Genomic DNA, 18,489 nt, shown 5'->3' on the forward strand with positions numbered 1-18,489 from the left:
AAAGCACTGATGATGAAAACCAGATAAGAACGGATTCAGTGCTGCACAAAATACAATAGAATGCTTTTTTATTTCCTTTATTCTTGGCTCAGGGCCCGTGCGTCATGGAGTTATTAAAAGTAAAGGTATAAAATAGGCCAGAGGTTAAATCAGTCTAAAAATAAACCTAAATGAATCTCCTGGCCAGGGAACCTGATAGCTGAAAACCATCTCAGTTTCTGTTTTTACTTTGTATTTTGACCTTTGCCTTACTTTTTTCTCCCTTCTTTTTTTTTTAAACTCAGAAATCTGTGCCAGCTGTACCCTCTCGGGGTGTCCACATGCCTCGATGGGTGCCATGTGTCTGTGAGCCAGGGCTCTTATGTTGGAGTGGTGGTCTTGGGTTCGGTGTCCAGCTGTTTGTTAATGACGCACTTGTCTGTTGACCTTATGGGGAGAGTGTGCTGGTATGAGTGGGGCGGATCTTACTGTTCGTGAGACGGGCACACCTGCCCACGTGGTCTCAGATCACCTCAGGCGGAGACCAGAGACACCCGCCATGCTCGCTCAGATCAGACAGCTGAGCAGAGGGGCAGAAGCTCCAGGGGCAGACAGCGACGTGCAGTACAGTCGGCTCCACCCTGCCAGTGCGTCATGAGCTCTCTTCCATCTTCGCTAGTGAATCGGTACGTTTTCGATGGAGAGGGTCTCCGGTGTAACTGCTGCACAAAATAAACCTGCACTCAAAAGAGAGACAGTTTCGCATGACGAAAGTGTGAAAAATAGGGGCTGTGGCCACAACGTTAGTGTACACAGTCTCGGAACTGACTTTCCTGCTTTCGCTCTTGCTCAGCCCACAGATGAAAGGACGTTAAAAAAAGCTCTCTCCCCAGCAGAAGCTGAGTTCAGGGTGCGGTCTGGGGACGTTGCAGATCTTTAGGAGCACTGTGCTTTCATCTGCTATCTTGGCCAAGGGTTCACAGAACTTTCCCCTTGGCCGTTTTTATAGTTTTCCTCCTGCATGTGTTTCTCGGGGAGATCTGGTTAGTTCTGTAGGACCTATTTAAAATCTCTTCCCCTCTTGGCGGGAGCTGTGGATCTTTGACCAGTTTGTCACCCAGTTGTGGTTTTCAGTCTGCTGGTTTTTTTTTCCTTGACAAACTGAGATCATCAGTGCGTGGCTTGAAGAATGAACGGAAAAGGCCATGCGGTTGCATTGCTTTAAATGCCCTAAACAACCAGAAAAGGGGATTTTAATTAGAAATGTGGTTTGGATGCAGACCTTAGCTGGCAGCAGCTGTCTGCAGCTTTGAGGACATGTCTGCAGCATGAGAAAATATGTACAGTGATGCCTCCCTTGATAAACAAAAACACTGCTGATTTGAGAGTAGCACGTTTGTTGATCTGACATATTTCTTAAAGCATGACTGCAGAAATAGAATTAAGGAACTGGATGGACTAGTTTGTTATAAATTCTGTTGTCCCCTGTAGTAGTTTAATAAAGCCCAAGCTTTAAAATGCTGAAAGGCTTGTGTTTCTGCTACTTTGGTCCAGGGTCACTGAACTGGTGCCACTGGGCACCTGTGGGCTTGCAGTGACGTCAACCAGAGACTCGTTGCTCCTCAGGTTGACAGTGTGCTAGAGGCTGTTGAAAACAAAGGCTCAGCAGAGTGGGCCAGCTCATACAGTCGGAGAAAGTGCTGGTGGACCTCCAGCACGTTGCACCTTTGTAAATGGCGAGCCGATCTCTCCCTGCACACCCCAATTTAAAACCCCTGACCCTGGCAGCTCCTAATTGGAGTAACGTCACGCCTGCTGTCTCGCACTTCTCTGGTCTGCTCTTCTGCTGACGGCTCCCCTTCGCTTCATGACCTTAGGCAGGCAAGCAGGCAGGCAGGCAGGAAATCAGGATCTTGCACCCCTGCCTGTCCTGACTCGACTCCTGCGCTCTGCCCGGAATCGCCGCCAGAGGTATGACGGTCGCGCCTCGCCGCGGGCACCTGCCAGACCTCCGCGCGCAGACGTGCAGGCGCGGACGAATGCCGCTCGTCCCGAACAAAAGAGCGAGTGTCTTGCGCACGGGCGGTGTGACGGTGCTCCAGGGTGATGGGCAGTGTTGGGTTACAGAAGTGGCTGTGAAGCTCCTTTGTGTGCTCTTGGCGGTGTTGCGCCTCCCGAAGCGCCGGGTCTCCGACGGGGGAGGAGGACGAGACGGGCGCCGGGCGGATTCGGGCTCCGGAGGCTGGCGCGGTTTCGGTTGGCACCGATCCGCGACGTGCTCGGTTTCCACCGTGCCGGGTCGAGTTTCCATTGTGTGCGAGCGAAGAGATTCCTCTGCGCTGTCCTGCATCATTTTTTGGGTGGCCTGCGAGCTGTTCTGCTGATCAAGCTCCAGGGCGATGTGGAGATTCGTTTGGGGGTGGGGGAGGCGGGGCGCAGTGGGGGTCTCGCGCCTCGGGGAGAAGTGTTTTGGACAGTTGCCCGGCTCAGGGGGCGCTCGGATGGGGGGGGGGCCCGAGCTGCTGACGACTGGAGGAAGGAAGGCGATGGAGAGAGGATGCAGGGGCCTGAAAGCTCGTGGAGCCCATGGCTGTGGGCTCGCTGGGGAGGAGGTGCAGTTGAGATGTCAGCGAGCCTGAGGAGTGTCCCAGGGTTTCCTGCTGCAGCCCTGGGCCTCCCCAGCCTGGCTGAGCCAGCTGAAGCATCGTCACTGCCACACACAGGCCTGCAGCTGGGCCTTCAAAGAGCCCCTTTGGGGAATCGGTGGTGCCGCAGTCGAGAGTGCTGAGGGATAAGAACCGGAGGTCGGAGATCTCCCTTTCCCAACGAGATCGGAAGATCCCAGCAGGAGTGTCGGAGAACGCTCCGTGTGAAAGCTCTGTGTCACCGATACCGCTGTATGCTGCTCCTCAGTTTCACGTTTAAAAAAACAAAATACGTGCTGTTGTCATTTCTTTTGTCATTGACAATCTAATGAGACCTTTCTCGAGTAACTGGGCTATTTCCACACTTGCATTTAGAAGTGCAAAAGCACGATGTCTTAATTTCTAAAGACAGGGAGGTGGAAGATTTGGATAAAGACTCATTCTTTATAGTCTTAGCCTATTTTGAATCTTGTTTGCCCTCCCCCCCAAAAAAAATAAAAAAAATAAATGGAAAGCTATTTGAAAACCAGATCTGTCAATTCATATAAATTTCAATTTATATGCAAAATCACTGGAATTCCATATCACATCTGATCAATACTTTCCCCAAACAAAATAAGCACATTGAAATACCTGCCTGTAGCCCTGTGGATTACAGAGTGCTGAGCGGATTATTTTGAGTAAAAGGATTTATCTTGGTCAGCAAAAAAAAAAGAAGCATTTTCTGTTGGAGAGAATGCAGTCGCTTTTCCTCCAGAGAGCAGCGGTATATTCAAAGCCTGTCCTGCATGTCTTTAAACCGCGTCGGACCGAGTTTCGCTGCTGTAGTCCTGTATTTGGTCTCAGATGCAAGATACTCTTGTGTCGCTGTGCTTTTGAAAGCTTCCCTCAAACCTTCAGGCCACCTTACATCCCAATGTGTTTGTGACACTGCTCCAGGCACACTCAATTAGAGCAATCTCTCCCACGCCTGGGAGAGATGTAGGAGCGCTGTGCAGGCGGTGTGCCACTCTGCGAGAGAGAGGGGGGTTGTGTCTGCAGAAGGACTGCATCCACCCATCTGATCTGTGCTAGATTTGCATAATGGCACACAATTTAAGAGAAAGGAAAATGAGTCGGTGTTTGAACCCCAGCGACCTGGTGCCGCACAGTTCCTGTTGGTTTCCTGCGCGCTTGCGGCCGGGAGCTGGTGTAATCTGTCGTAGTGAGGGGATCGCTCACGGGACAGCTCCCTAAAATGCTCTCTGCTGCGCTGTCAGCTGAAGCCTCCTCGCGTGAAGCTGTGCAGCCCTCTTGTCACGGACTTAGCAGGGGTTTTGCTGTAGTGCCAGGCGAGCCCTGGAGCAGCTCCCCTTTCGGTTATCGTATCTTATTGAAGACCGAGCTAGTAGGGCGAGTCCAGGCCGTTCTCAAAGGCCTGTCCTTCAGCCAGAGCCGGGAAGAACCGACTGTTTTCAGTTGTACACAGAGGGGACTACGGGGGGGCCTGACACAAGGGTTCAGAATCGTCCAAGCGAAGGTGGTGACGATTCAACCCAGCGGGTTTCGTCGGCGTGAGCAGTGAAACGCAAACACAAATTCTGCGTGGAAAACAGAGGAGGAGGCGCGTCTTTACCTAAACGTTTGTGGGAGTCTGGAACGAGCTACACCGCAGCTATGTCACCCTGCAGCTCAAAACCGGCAGCTCACTGGAGCTCAGCAGCTTGAGCCTGGTCAGTACCTGGACAAGGAGACCTCTTGGGAACAACTAAGGTTGCTGGTGGAAGAGATATTGGAGGGGCCAGTAGGGGGCGCCCACCCTGTGGTTTGTGTGGGTCCCAATTCCGCAGGCATCTGGATACACTGAAGCCCATGAATGGGTGGTGCTGTATAGAAATGCAGCTCGTGCCTGATAAGATGGATCAGCCAGCTGAGCGTTTAGAGGCTTCTTTTACAAGCTCAAGATCCTTGTAGGAGTCACCTGGGCTGCCCCAAGCAGGCATGGGCTTGTAAGGGAGAACTGCTGCCTCTCTGTGCCACAGCACCCCCTAGTGGTGACCGTGTGCACTCAGGCCGGACAGAGGTTGCCCAAGCTGAGCCCCACAACCTCAAAGCAGGGATTTTTTTTTTTATATACTCCAGGGTGCTGAGAGCGATGGAAGCTGTTTAGAGTCACTCGCCCCTACAGCTGAATTAAAGTGCCGACTGTGACAGGGGCAATGTGTAAAAGAAATGTAAATCTGAAGATTATGAGAGCGCAGCACGTTCTTTGTGCATGGGAATATCTGGCTGCTGAGCAGTTGCAGGGGTAGTGGTGTCTCTCCTGCTATGCACAAAGGGATCCTTTGGCTTGATCTCCTTGCCAGAACATGACTAATAACCCGATTCCTTGACCTGGCCTGCGCGGGACTGTTTGATCTCCCTGTGAGTGCCCTGAGAGCCTTGGCGTCTTCATTAGGGGTGTTGGAGCCCAGGCACTGTTCAGGGGGAGGGAGGCTTCGGAACGATGTAGCTTTCCATCCGGACTCCCGCCTACAGTCTCCCCCGGTCCCGTTCTCCTTTCCCATTCCCTTTCCGCACCGCTCAGATCCGTGGCTAAGAGGCTCTAAGCTCCCTGCTCTTCACAGCCTGCCTGCGATGGCTTTTATTGAATAATGCAGGAGATCCAGATGAATTATGGATGTGCCACTTAGCTTAATGGACGAAGTTAACACGCGGGGGCAGGGAGGCCTGGTTTCCTTTCCCTAGCTCCTCACGACTCCCCCATTCCCAGCCCCCCAGGGTGGCAGGGTGACAAGGCAGGTCATTCCAAGGGGATAGAGGGGGGAACTTATCTCATTTATCAGGTTGGGGGGGGTGGGGGTGGGGGGAGCTGGAATCTTCGAAATGTCTCATCAACAGGACTTCTCTGCCAGAAGCCGAGGAGTCTCGGTGGGCCTTTCGGAAGTAGGTTGGGGGAGGCCGAGGCTCTGGGATGAAAGGAGCGCTGTGGGCTGCGGGCTGGCACGAACGAGCCTGGCCAGCCGGACCCGCGGCGGAGAGACGGGCTTGCAGTCCGGATGGGCTTGCACGTGTGGATTCAAATCAAGGCAGGAGAGAGGTTGTAACTGACCCGGTCGAGTGGGCCCTTCTGGTTAGGACTGCTCTGCTGGTAGCATGGAGCTGGTAGACTTTTGGCAGATTATACCAGTACCCCCAGTACCAATACCAGAGAGTTCAGTTTAACTCCCAACAACTTCGAGCTGCAGCCGACCCGAACTGCTGCACCCTCCAGATGTTGGCTCTGGCATGCCTGGCACGCTCACACGTGTGCCAGGGATGTCCAGATGTTTGCCGAGGGCGTGCCATCTCGCAGTCCGAACTCGGCGCACTTTCTCACAGCAGGACTTGAAAGAGCTCGCTCACATCATCTTTCCACCCTGCCGTTTCCCCTGCGGCTTGCCGGGCTCTTATTGTTTGGAACTACCATGCTAACAGTCCGTTCGAAACACATCCTGTCCTGTACGTGCCACAGGTGGGGGAGTCATTGAGTGTTCTGCACGCCACGTGTGCGATAATGAGTTTCCAGTGTCCGGCCCCAGCACGCTGCCTGGCACAGCGATTGTCAGGAGTCTCTTTTCAGAAACAGAGTTTGCTCCTTGAGTACAGCTGGCCAAGGAAGACACAGCGACCAGCTTGAGCCCCCGCGGTAGGAAGGGAATCTGGAAGGACATGCAAAAGAACAGAAATGGAGCCACCGCTTTGCACAGCTGATATGCCTGGACCCGTTCAGAGTTCAATTCACCTCTTGGGTAAAACCTTCAGTTCCAATTGGTCCAAAACCAGTTAGTCCACCAGGGGAGGAAGCGAGCCCCAGTTCAGCCTTGGAGGTTGGGGAATCTTTTCATACCCCGCACAGCTCAGCAAAAGACAAAAGAGTCTGCCAGACAGACCTTACTGTAGCTTTGACCTTTTGTCAATGTGTAATCAGCTTTTACACAGCCCTGTGGTAAAAGCCACAGACAGTAAAAGCACCGTGCCCTCTCTGTGCTGTAAATGGGTGGTGAGTTCATGTGAGTTGGCTTTTCTTTTCCGAACAGTTAATCCAGTACCTTTTATTTCATTTCTATACACATCGGTGTTATTTTGTCTAGTGAATATTCAGTAAGCATTATGATTATATCAACCCCCCAAATCGATATAAAGTAAGATGAGCCTCGTGAGATTCGAAGCAGGCCCCATCAGGGACTTGGTACTTGTGCGTTGACTGAGCAGTGGGCTGTTCTCCAGAGCCCGTGGTGTTTCAGCTTTCGAAAGGCACCGGGCTTCGGCTGCCCTGCTTGCTGGACTCAGCCCTGCCACGCGGTGTGCTTCCTGCTGGCTGTGACGGGGCTTTACACATGTGGCTCTCGTGCAGAATCGCTCCGCTGAATCCAGGTCAGACAGCGCTCAGGGGAGGCGCTGGGCACGCCGAACGACTTCTTCAGAGCAGACAGAGGAGAGAGAGAGAGCTGGAGACACGCGTGTGTTTCACAGCCTGCAGAAAATAGACTTTCAGTCTGCATTGGACTGGAACAAGGAGGCCCTATTACAGCAGCTTGGCATGCAGTCTCAAATACAGTGGCTGCAGAGCTGACTTTAAAGATTCCTGTATAAATGGATGGTGATCTTTTTTACTGAGAAGCTAATCTGGTGTAATTAGATCTAGATTTAGCACAGGCAGGCACGATATGCAAGATGCACATGATTTGCCTCCTGAGAAATTAAAAAGCCAGGGCGTTCGATGCTAAGACAGTGGAATGCAAAGATCTTACTAGCAGTAAATGATTGCATGTTTTTTTATGTATTTCTGCCCATGTGTCCCCCAGAGCTGGGCACTGCCAGGATTCTGTGTGGGTCGAAGCGATGAGTCGGGCACATTCAAGTGCACACTTCTAAGAGGAGGCAAGGCTGGGTTCTGAATGTTTCTCTTTTGCAGCTTTCCAAAATCTGCTTAGAAACAGGGGAGAGAGAGCGAGAGCACGAGTTTGTGCCGCGTTGGTCTGTCTGATATGCAAGGATGGTTACACTGGGGCTGGTCTCTGCTCTAACGGGCTGTGCTCTTGCATACTTCACTGTCTGGCTATTCCAAATATTTCAGCCGCCTCTCGCAAGGAGCAGGAGGTCACGTTAACCCTTACTCATCCGGAAGTCCGGCATTTGGAATGGCTTGTGAACGTTTTGTCGCGCCGGGCACTGGGCATGTCGCTGGGATTTGCCCAAACAGGATGTACAGCCCCACATAAAGGGGTTGGGAAAGTTCCCTCTTTTTGGAGCCAATGGGAGGAGCTGAATGGCTAATGTATTGGAATAAGCAGTTAGTGAATGCCAACAAAGTGCGATTAGAAGATAAGCAAGTTAGCATCAAGGATAAGCAAGGTGAACGCACTTCTGCCAATACCTGGGTTGAGCACAGCAAACAAACACGACCTGTACGAGTGTACAGAAAAAAGGCAGCAGCTTAGTACAGCTTTGCATGCCTAGAAATGCAGGATTGCCTGTCCTGGGCTCTGCGGCGTTCAGTTAAGGATCTCTTACCCAGATAGATGGTTCTGATAAAAAGGGACACGCTGGAATGTAATCTTGCGGTTAATGCACATACTACACCCCCCCCCCCCTTCCCTCACCCCCCCGCCACCTCCTTTTTATATCCAGTGACAGAAACAAACTTAAAAGTTGAAGAGATCAAATTGCACTAATCCTTCCCCACTCTCTCTCTTTCTTTCTCGGCTCTCTGATTGACTATTGTTGCCAAGAGAAGAAAGGCAGGGGATTTAGCATGACAAAGCCTGCCTTTGTGATGTGCTCCTCTGCCTCCCTCTCCCCCTCTCTGCTCCCTTGTTCCTGGCTGCCCCCTGTGCTCCCTCTTTCTCTGGAGGGGCTGCTCTTTAACATGAGAAACACTTTGACCCTCCCCGGGCCCTGCCGCCAGCTGCCAGCGCTGAGCAGTCACCGGCCTCTTAATTAACAACTTTTCATTGTGTGGCATCTGCCAACTTGTGACTTCTCCTCTGCCACCCTGACTCCTTCTGTGGCTCCTCCCCTTCCCTTTCTAATACCATTCCACATGCCCACACGCCTGGGGAATCGGGTGGGTGCGTGGGCCCATAATTTGGGGGTACCTGAATCTCGAGTGTTTCACTCAAGGCAACCCTGTGGCTTCGCCTGTTGAAACACATGGGCCATGCCAGCTCTGTCCATCTTCTCCGGGGTCATCCTGTTGCCCCCACCCCACCTCCACAATATCGCCTCCTTCTTGGGGGGGGCAGGGAAGGGGCTGGTTTTCCTAGTGCCCCCTCCCACCGCCGATCTCCCTGCAAACTGTGATCAGCAGTGGTTGAGTTCAAGTTCATGACAGCTTTTTGGCTCTTAAATCTGGGACGGCTTTTAATGATCCCCTCTGCAATATATGTGTGGCGAGGTGGACTGGTAGGAGCTCCGGGCTTGAAACTGGAAGGTTGTTGGTCCAGATCAAGGTGGAGGCTGCACTGTTGCACCCTTGAGCAAGGCACGTTGCTCACATTGCACCAGTGAAAATGCCCAGCTGTGTTGCTTTTGTTAAGTGTCAGCCAAATAAATTCATAATAGACATTGGTCTTGGGATTATTTTGTGCCCATTTACATTTCTGTTTGTTGAGGAGGGTATTTGCCTGGACATTTTTCACTGCTAGCGAAGAGAAACTTGCAGCAGTGCAGAGTCCTTTCTGACTGGCTACAGTGCACATTGGGGGAATGAGTGATCAGTGCCCTCTGAAGACTGTGCTTGAGGGACAGATGGGTGAGAGCACTCTGCACCTCTGATGCAAAGTGCAAACAGCCCAGGCCTTGTTTCACAAGGAGTGGAGTTTCAGCCTTTTTGTAGCTGCAGAACAGAATCGGCTCATGTTGAATTCAACGGGATGATGAAACCCCGAAGGTGCAGGGCGCTGGGTGTAGTATGTTAATGTTATGAGGCATCTGGGTGATGCATCACAGCTGTGCCAGCGCTTATTGGTGAGTTCTGGGATCAGGAGCGTGCTGTGGCTCTTGATTCTGCGCTTCGTGGTCTCCTGGGGTCACGTCTGCCCAGCTCGTGCGTGCGCCCGTCGCAGGGACAGCCCTGTTCACTGGGAGAGTCCGGATGCTGATAGTGTTCAGCACTGCGGGGCAGAGCTGACCGGCCTGTGGCCGCAACCTCGAGTGCTATTTGAACGTCATGATACTGCCTGCGTGAGTGCATGAAAGATCCTTTGTCCTCCTGTGATTTTTCAGAGGTTTCTCAGTGGTCTCATGATTCTGCTGTTGTCCCAATGCAGTCTGGGGAGGTCAGATTCAATCTGGATGAAAGAAAGACCCCTGGTATGGGGTTCAACTGTAATGTTATAGATCTTATTTCCAATTCCGTGACACAAGTTACGATGATGCAAGCGTGCATTTGCGTTTTCAGATATTTTAGTTTTGCCCTGTGCGCTATTGTCCACGTTGGTAAACCTTTCCTGGCACATCTGATTCCCGATGGGACTTGAGGCTCTTGGCTTGAGGGCCTCTGGCGGTCCTGATCTGTAGCTTTGCTCTGCTCGGGCTCTGCGCTCCGTGTTGGGATCTGCGTGAGCCGAGCAAGGAGATCGGAGGTTCTTCCTCGGATCGCCCTTCTCTCCCGCTCCGATGCGGTCTCGGTGTAGACGAAGGGTGCCGCGCTGGGGTAACGGGGCTCGGGAGATAAAAAGCAAGGCCTCTCGCAACCACATTTAAAGACAACATCAATTTTTCTTTTAATATCCAGTCTGGCAGTTACTAACCCAGCCAGGCTCAGACATTCCCATTTCCTGCTGGATAGACAGGTTCTCTTAAAGGCGCAGGGGGCGTTTTCAGGCTGGGACTCGGAAACATCGCTGCTACACTGGCGCTAACACTGGCGCTAACACGTGTGGTACTGCTCCTGGCTTTCCATGTAACTGAAGCCCTTGTGTTCGGGCTGGTTGTTTGTTTCTTTCTCCGCTGAAATCTGAAACTGGCGGCTCGCTCCATGCGGGACTGGGAGCCGGTGGCACAGCTCCGACGTCAGGCCGGTTGCGTTCGCCCTTCTGTAGACACCTGATTGGTCATGGCTGCTTCCTCTGTGGCACATGACTTTGACAGATGCGGTCTTGGATGATGGGCGTGACTTATTTTATACTGCTTTGTGCATGTGTACACAGGCAGGCCAAGAGAGCATAGCTCAGCCAGGGCGAGAGTTTAGATTTGTGCAGCCCCATCCCAGTGACGTCAAGCTGTGAGCGGCGCCTGGCACTACAGTACCTGATCGCTCCTCTCCAAAACAGACTTCGTGCATTGATTTCATTAACGTTGTGAGCCGATGAAAAGACAGCACAGCGATGCTGTTGGATCTGTGGCTTTTGCAGCGCACTGATGCATTTACGCGATTGAATTATTAAAACTGAAGAAAGTAAAGTAGTTCACGCAGATGGCGGCTCAGCCTGTATCTCGGCTGCACACAGAATCACTAAGCCAGGCAAAGTGGTGGGGGATGCTCTTCTGCGCAGAAAACAAGGCTAAAAAAAGCCTTTCCAGCCCGTGAATGATACCATCGACTAGCAGGCCAGCCTTGGCGAGCACGAGGGAGAGTGGGCAGCAGAGTAGGAGCTACCTCCACTGTAGAGGTGGTGCCCTCTTGGGGAGGGGGCCGATATTGTTGACTGTGCTGCTTTCTGCATGGTACTGACGTGGCTGTTTAAAAATAACCTGCATTCCGGATGACTAGAAGCCATTCGATCCATGTTTGTCCTGCCGTCACGAGCTGCTTATTATTCCCAGGCAGAGAAGCAGCGGCGGAGCGTCAGCGCGGCGCGGAGGGACAGGAACGGTCAAGCGGCTGGGCCTAATTAGAGGGGAAATGAGACGTCTGGGGGGCAGCCGGCCGTCTCCGGGCGGCGGAGCTGCGTTAACCCCGCGGGGCTCGCTGGGCCGGGGCAGCTCTCCGTCACACAGCTGGGCCGGAAGGGCTGGTGGGGGAGCCCGTGACCCGCGGACACGCTCACGGCACGAGCAGCGCTGGAGCGACCCACCCGCAGACCGCAACACGCGCAGATTCTTCCCGCGCCTTAGCCAGGGCCCCGTTGCTGCACTGTAGCCAGAGCCCTGTAGCCAGAGCCCCGTTGCTGCACTGTAGCCAGAGCCCCGTTGCTGCACTGTAGCCAGAGCCCTGTTGCTGCACTGTAGCCAGAGCCCTGTTGCTGCACTGTAGCCAGAGCCCTGTTGCTGCACTGTAGCCAGAGCCCTGTTGCTGCACTGTAGCCAGAGCCCTGTAGCCAAAGGCCTGTTGCTGCACTGTAGCCAGGGCCCCTGTTAAGTTTGATCAAAGTGTTTTTCTTCCGCAGCGCTAAAGCTGCTGTTTTGTGAATGAGCTACTTCTTACTCGGTTACTTCTGAATGATGCGGAGATGGGGAAGACTGTTGTCAAGAGTCCAGTGTGTACGGAGGCAGTACAAGGGAGACTGTCCACAGCTGGGACATAGGAATTGTTGACTTTCAGTTCTAACACGAGCCACCTTTTTATGTGTTCTTCTCAAAGACAACACCAAGGAACAGTCAAGTGTTTTCTTTTCAAGTTGCTTGGGTTCTGAAACTGTCAGACTCAAGAGCTCAGCCCCCCCCTGGGCTCCAGCACGCAGACTCCTGCAGGCCCCAGCGAACAGCTGACCTAAAGAAACACGACGCGGTCACCTCTGCACTGCAGTTTAACAGAAGCGACGTCTGAAAAGGAGGAAAGCTGTATTTTCTGTGGTTCACAGACGGGCCTGGAAGCACAAGACTCAGCCAAGCCGAAGCCCGAGTGTCAGCCGGCTCTGAGGGTTTGACCACAGTTTCCTCTCGGTGTGGCGTGAGAGTTCTTGCCTCTGCCACCTGGGGACCTCCAGCTAGAACAGAAACGAGAGCACTTCTTCAAAGCGTCTCTCACACGCACTTCTCATTATGCATGTGTTTCTGCCAGTAATTTCACTTGACCTTTTGTAAGAGCCTGTCTTTAAGTGATGGCAGAGAGCGCTGGGCTGTAGAAGAGGGCCTATTTAAAATTTGCGAAGAGGGAAACGGGAAGATGACAGAACACAAGGGGACATTCCCTCTTTAGCAAGCAAAGGAGATCTCATCTTCTTTTGGAAATATTTCTCGGTGCTCCAATTTTCCAGAAACAAGAGAATCTGTGACCTTAATATCTTGGACTTCCTGTGGCCCAGGTGGAGAGGGGGCTGCAGAAATTGGATCATAGATGGCAGATGTTCAGTCAGACTTGGTAAAAACCGAGAGAAGGAGGGAATTCAAGGCAGGAACAGGGGGGAAAGCGTTTTTGAGGACATGTCTGGATGTGTAGCTGCAGACTAATTGAATCTCCAGACTGAAGAGCGCTCGGGCTCCTGATGCTCTGAGGAGAAGCACAAGTTCTTCTGGCCCCTGAACTCCCTGACTGCTGCTCGCTGGCTGATAATGTATTTAACATCCTCTTAATGACAGCGGAATCTCATTAATATGCTTCACAGCTGTGCTGAATAATTGAAGTGAATGAGGTTTCATGTAATCTTGGCCAGCTAACCCAGACCTGAACCCCTGAGATGAGCAGGGAGGAGGGGAGGGGAGGTGGGGGTTGTTGGTACAGATGTGTGGTACAGAGGTGCACATTTTGTGTGAAGCAGGTGATTTCAGAGGGACAAGCGCCGGCAGGGACCAATTGGGGAATTTTCCAGGGAAGATGCCCATTTTGATCTCTGGATCTCCGACCTCCTCGTCACACGGCTGACAGGCCCAGCAAGAGCAGGGCGGCCCACTTCTTTCGGAGAGGGGGGCACGGGGGTCCACTGCTTAGTGTTTTGTGCTCTAAAAGCTGCTTTCATCCGTCCTTATCATCTGAGCGGGTAACTTCAGACTGTACAAGCCAGGCATTGTTCCCCTGAATGCCTCTGCCCCCATACCAGAGCAACTGTGTTTAATTACAGGGCCAGCCCTCATGCTGGATGTGTCCCAGCGCCCCAGTTTTTAAGTGTGCTCTTGTCAGGGCCTTGGGGGGGATTGTTGGGGGCAGCGAGCGTGTATGTACTGCGTTGGCTGCCTGCTTGTGCGTGCGTGTTTTTAACGAAAGCGGTTTTGATGCAGACGAATGGATCTCTGAGCCGTGTTTTAATCTTGCCGTAATGACACTGGATCGGGCGCCGCAGCACGGCCCTTTAAAAAAAAAAAAGAGGCGCATGGGTTTCCTAATGAGAGTGAATCTGATTTTGTTATATAAGCCCCTTCTATTTACGTTTAATTTGTTTGACGTGAGTATAATGACTGACAGCACAATGGAATCTCGGCTATTGAGCAGTCGCAGCAACAACCATAAAAACAAAAAAAGAGAGGGTTCTGCGCAAGGGGATGGGAGGAGTCTTTTTCTTCTCCTTATGTTTTCCCCCTGGCTACCATGTTCAGAGAAAACCAGTCCCCCCAGTCTGTACTTGATCTACTGCAAGGATGAGCCAGTTGCACAAGTGCAGGATGGAACCAAAGGGGCCGTTACATGAGAGGACAGCAGCCCAGCTAGTCCGTTGCGTTGGGAGGAGCCAAGGAAGAGATCCAAGATCTTATCCAGCTGTTTCCTGAAAGAAGCCAGGGTTCTGAGACCCCCCGTGTGAAAAAGTATGTCCCGTGTCAAGTTCTTTTTCTCTAAATATAGAACAATACTTTTTGTTACTCCCACCAGATCTGGAATGGGCAGCGTTGAGCTCCCTGTGTCTCAGCTCGCGGCCCTGAAACCCACAGCCGCACACGGGGGGAGGAGGTCAGCCAGTGTCCTGACCCAGGCTCGAACCCAGCGAGCGCCCTTACTGCTGGAGCTTCAGCCCCTTCCCGTGTTCAGTTTAAAACGGGCTTTCTGCTTGCCCTCTGGCTCATGTGTCCAGAGGCTGGTTTTACTGTAGAGTCCACTAGTGGCACAGGTGACCAGATCACAGACCGGAGCCTGACAGCGCAGCAGACTCGTATCCTGATCTGCTGTGTAGTGGGCTGCTGGGTGCTCGTCTTCCAGATGGGCGCTGCACCCCAACTTCCTGTATGTGCAGCACTCCGGGATCCTCGGGGGTGAAAAGTACTATATTTAAACTCAAATCGTCTTCCTTTCAAATGCTGCTGCCTTCAGCATTTTTGTTTCCGTGTGTGAAATGATTTCAGCGGATGTTGGGAAGCTTGTGCTCGAGAGGTTATGTTTAAATGTTGTTACACTTGTTTGGAAGAAACCAAGCCCACTATACAAAAACTAGAAGTTATCCAACAAAACCAGCCTTCATTCTCTGTATGAGGGCATATCAGGGATGCTTGTTGCAGCAGGCAGTCTGAGGCCTGGGTGGGGGAGTAATGTCTTATCTCTCCCTATCAGTCCTGCTGTGTCAGTGTTACTGTGCTCATTGACAACAGCAGCCCCAAGTCATTTTGTCCTTGAGTCCAAGGCAGGTGGTCAGAGATTAGCAGCAAGTGCTGCCCAATTACATCGTCAAAGTTCAGCCCCCAGACTCATAATGACCGTGTGAAGATCAAGGTTCTTGAGATGAGCAGCAGAGCGCTCAGAATGGACTGCATGGACACGTGCCTTTTATAAGTGTTTCCTAGTGTCTGGAGTCACCTTTCTTTAAAATTCCTTATTGTATCAGTTGGTACAAACGCAAAGCCTTAGCTACTGGTGATTTTTTGGGGTGTTATCGCTACTTTATTTACTGAACGGCATTAAAAACGCAACAAAGGTTTTGGAACCAATAATGTGCGTTGTGTTTTTAATGCCTCTCAGTGTCGTTTTCATCTTTGCTCCCAGTTCAGATCAAAAGGAAAAAGCCGCAATGTTAAGTTGTTTCTAGTTTGGTGACAGCAGTCGCTCCACTCCCCTGATCTCGACGAGCAGTGATCGTCTTTTTATCCTCTTCCGCCTGCCTTTGAAGAATTCCTTTCAGAAAACATGGAGCAAAGTCTGCCCCAGAGCCACAAGCGTCAGAGCACAGTGCTTTCTCCCTTGGGAGGCTGCCTGTGTTTCCCAGGAGGAGAGCAAAGGAAAGGCAGTGTGAAGTGACGGGGGTCCGGGCAGGGGACTGGGAAGCAGCTTTGGGGGCCCCCCCGAGTTCAGTGGCGGGGGTAGAGACGAATTAACGGGAGGGCCACCCGTTCCTTTGCAAGGTGGTGTCCCCTGTGGCGCCGCCCTGGTGGCAGGTGGTAGATGCGCACCACTTGGGGGAACGTGATTGAGACCTGTGATCTTTGCCTGCGTGCCACCTACAAGCGCACTCCCCCCCCCCGTCTGTGTCTCGAAAGAGCAACACACACAGTCACTCTCAAACACTGCGCAACACTGGGACACTCTCAATCAGAGGGGCTGTCCCTGGACCTGCAGTCTCTCCCCTCTTGCCTGGAGTGACTGTGTAGCTCGCAGGTCTGAGTGATGCTTCCTCTCCTGCTGCCTACCCAGACCAGCAGTGGCTCTTGATGGGCAGTTCTCGCAGGGACTGTCTCCGATTCCAGAAGAGCTGTGCTCCTGTGCTTCGAAATGCATATCAACTTCGTACTGTTCCGCTGCGTTTTTTCTCCTCCTGCACTGGTATATTGGCTGGATCAGAATAGCCCAGGAGGGTGGGGGTTCAAATCTGCAGGTGTGTGACAGTTCCCCGCCTGCCTCTCCACCACTGTGGACCGCGGTGGCTGTGTGGTTCAGCTCTTCGGTGGCTGTGGTGCAGCGCTGGGACCGTGGGTCTGGATCGACTCCTGTCCCGCTCCTCTGCGCAGGGTGCTGGGACAGTGGCAGGCCCAGCCATGCCTTTTTTCAATCATGTGAAGGAATCCTGCAGTTGTTGGCTTGCCAAGAGACATTAAAATGTCGTCGTTCTTCATACGGTGCAGTTGGAAAAAAAACCACCAGCCGTGTGTGTATATATAGCAGCTCAGACAATAAGCAATTGTACCTTGAAGAACTGATGTTAAAAAAATGCTAAAAGTCTCAGCTCCATGTTGACTCATCTGCCTGGAAAATGTTCCCAGCTTTGAGAATGACAGTATAATAGGAAGGGAGGTGATCTAATGGGCCCTAAATTACCAGTCCAGTGTCCTGTACTGTAATATGTTCACTCTGCAGGCTTTGCTATGGGGAAGAGAACTGATTTATATATCTTGATTTATTTTATACTATAGTAAGAGTGTTGGCATTAAGGATTGGGATTGGCTTGCTCCAGGTTGCACATGTATATGGAGTCTGTCGCTGTGTGAGTGGGCCTCCTGTTGCGTGCGGCTTGTTTGCCTGTTTGTGTTTTCCTGTGCCTGAATCGGCGTTCGCGCTGTGTGCGTCTCTCTCTCTCTCCCTGTGAGCTGATGTCTCTGCTGTCACGTGGAGTCTGTTGCCAGCTGTACAGCAGGCCCTGTGAACTCCGGAGCCCAGTGTTAAATATAGCTCGGTTATTTACACACGAGTGCTGTCTGGGCCTCCGGGCAGCTCCGCGCCGTCAGCCGCACACAATCGCAGCTCTGAGGGTCGCGAAAACACCCCCCCCCCCCGTCTCGGGCAGGCAGGGCGTCGACTCACCCACTCCGGCCTGCGCCCCCTGTCCCTGATCTCCCTCTCTCTCTGCCCCGATAAGGCCTCCTCCTCCTCCTCAGCGCGGCAGCCTGGCCCGCTCCTGTCCAGGAGCTCAGATCTGCTCCCGGCAGGCCTGTGCAGGGCTCTCGAGATCGCGTGCTGGGAAAGCAGCTATCTCGAGCAGCCCTGCAGGACTAGTGGCTGACAGAGAACGCGCCCGATACCAGCAGGGTTAACCCACTGACCCACGACAACCCTAAGAGCCATGGAAAGCATGCAGGAACAGGCATCTTCAGTCCCTCAGGGGTACAGGATCTACTGATTCTCATTAGTCATCTGCCTGAATTGAGCTCATGATTGGAGTAAGGAGTTTGATTGTCCGGTTTGCTTAGGTCTGACGTCAGTTTTCTCATTTTTAAGTACCTCTCCGCTGCCAAGTGCCCCCTTGCTGATCGGCATGATGATCCATGTCGGGTTTGTCCAGATCAAGTGAATCCCCCGTGCTCCGCTACAGAGTTCGCACCTTCGGCAGGGGGACTTTGGAGCCGGGCTGTGCGGTTTCTTTCCATCAGTCTCTGCCAGACCCGTGCGCGGCGGGCGGCGGCGCTGTGATGGGTGCTTGTGGTGAGCCAAGCGGTGGCGCAGGAGGGCGACCCTGTTCTGCAGGGGTGCCCCGAAGACAGGTGCTACCAGGAGCTCGAGCCCCTGAGTCCTTAGGCCCCACAGAGAGTCAGATTCCCCTGCTCGTTGGTAGTTCACAGGAGGAGCTGATTTCACAGGCCGAGTGAGTGCGTCTCGGACTCGGCTCTTTCTCACACCCTGGCACGCAAGAGCTGCAGCACAGAGAGTTTACAGGCTGTGCCGCTGTGTGATCTGGCACTTAACCCACAGGCTCAGTCACATGAAGGCCGTGTGAGAATGCGTTTCTTATGATTTACGATTGCAGATAGAGGCAGGAGGTGAGACAGCCTGGTGGAGGAATGGCAGCAGCCCGGGGAAAATTTCTCTTGGATTGTTTCTGAAGTAAAGGAACGTCGTTCCACTCAAAGACCGTGCTGATGCTGGGGGCACAGGCTTGCTTACGAGCCGGCCAGCGGGGACCAGCAGCATGTGGACACTGGACCTGGGACTCCAGTTTGTGGCAGGAGCTCTGTACCGCCGACGGGATGGGAAACTGGAACAGGCACCTGCACTGCAGACTGTCCAGAAGGACAGTTCCATGAGCAGCAGGCTGGTTGTACTGAAGCACTGCAGCAGAATTGGTTTCAGATGTTGCTTCCTCATTAGGGCCTTCCTCAGGGCTGAGGTTGAGGA

General features: G+C 52.7%; 1 protein-coding gene across 6 annotated transcripts in view; it reads left to right on the forward strand.

The window, feature by feature from the left end:
• Window positions 1–18,489, forward strand: part of raraa (retinoic acid receptor, alpha a) — a 157,418-nt gene that overhangs the window by 122,070 nt on the left and 16,859 nt on the right. The window lies entirely within an intron of this gene.

The sequence above is a fragment of the Lepisosteus oculatus genome, chromosome 28 (assembly GCF_040954835.1).
Source record: "Lepisosteus oculatus isolate fLepOcu1 chromosome 28, fLepOcu1.hap2, whole genome shotgun sequence".
Taxonomy (NCBI): domain Eukaryota; kingdom Metazoa; phylum Chordata; class Actinopteri; order Semionotiformes; family Lepisosteidae; genus Lepisosteus; species Lepisosteus oculatus.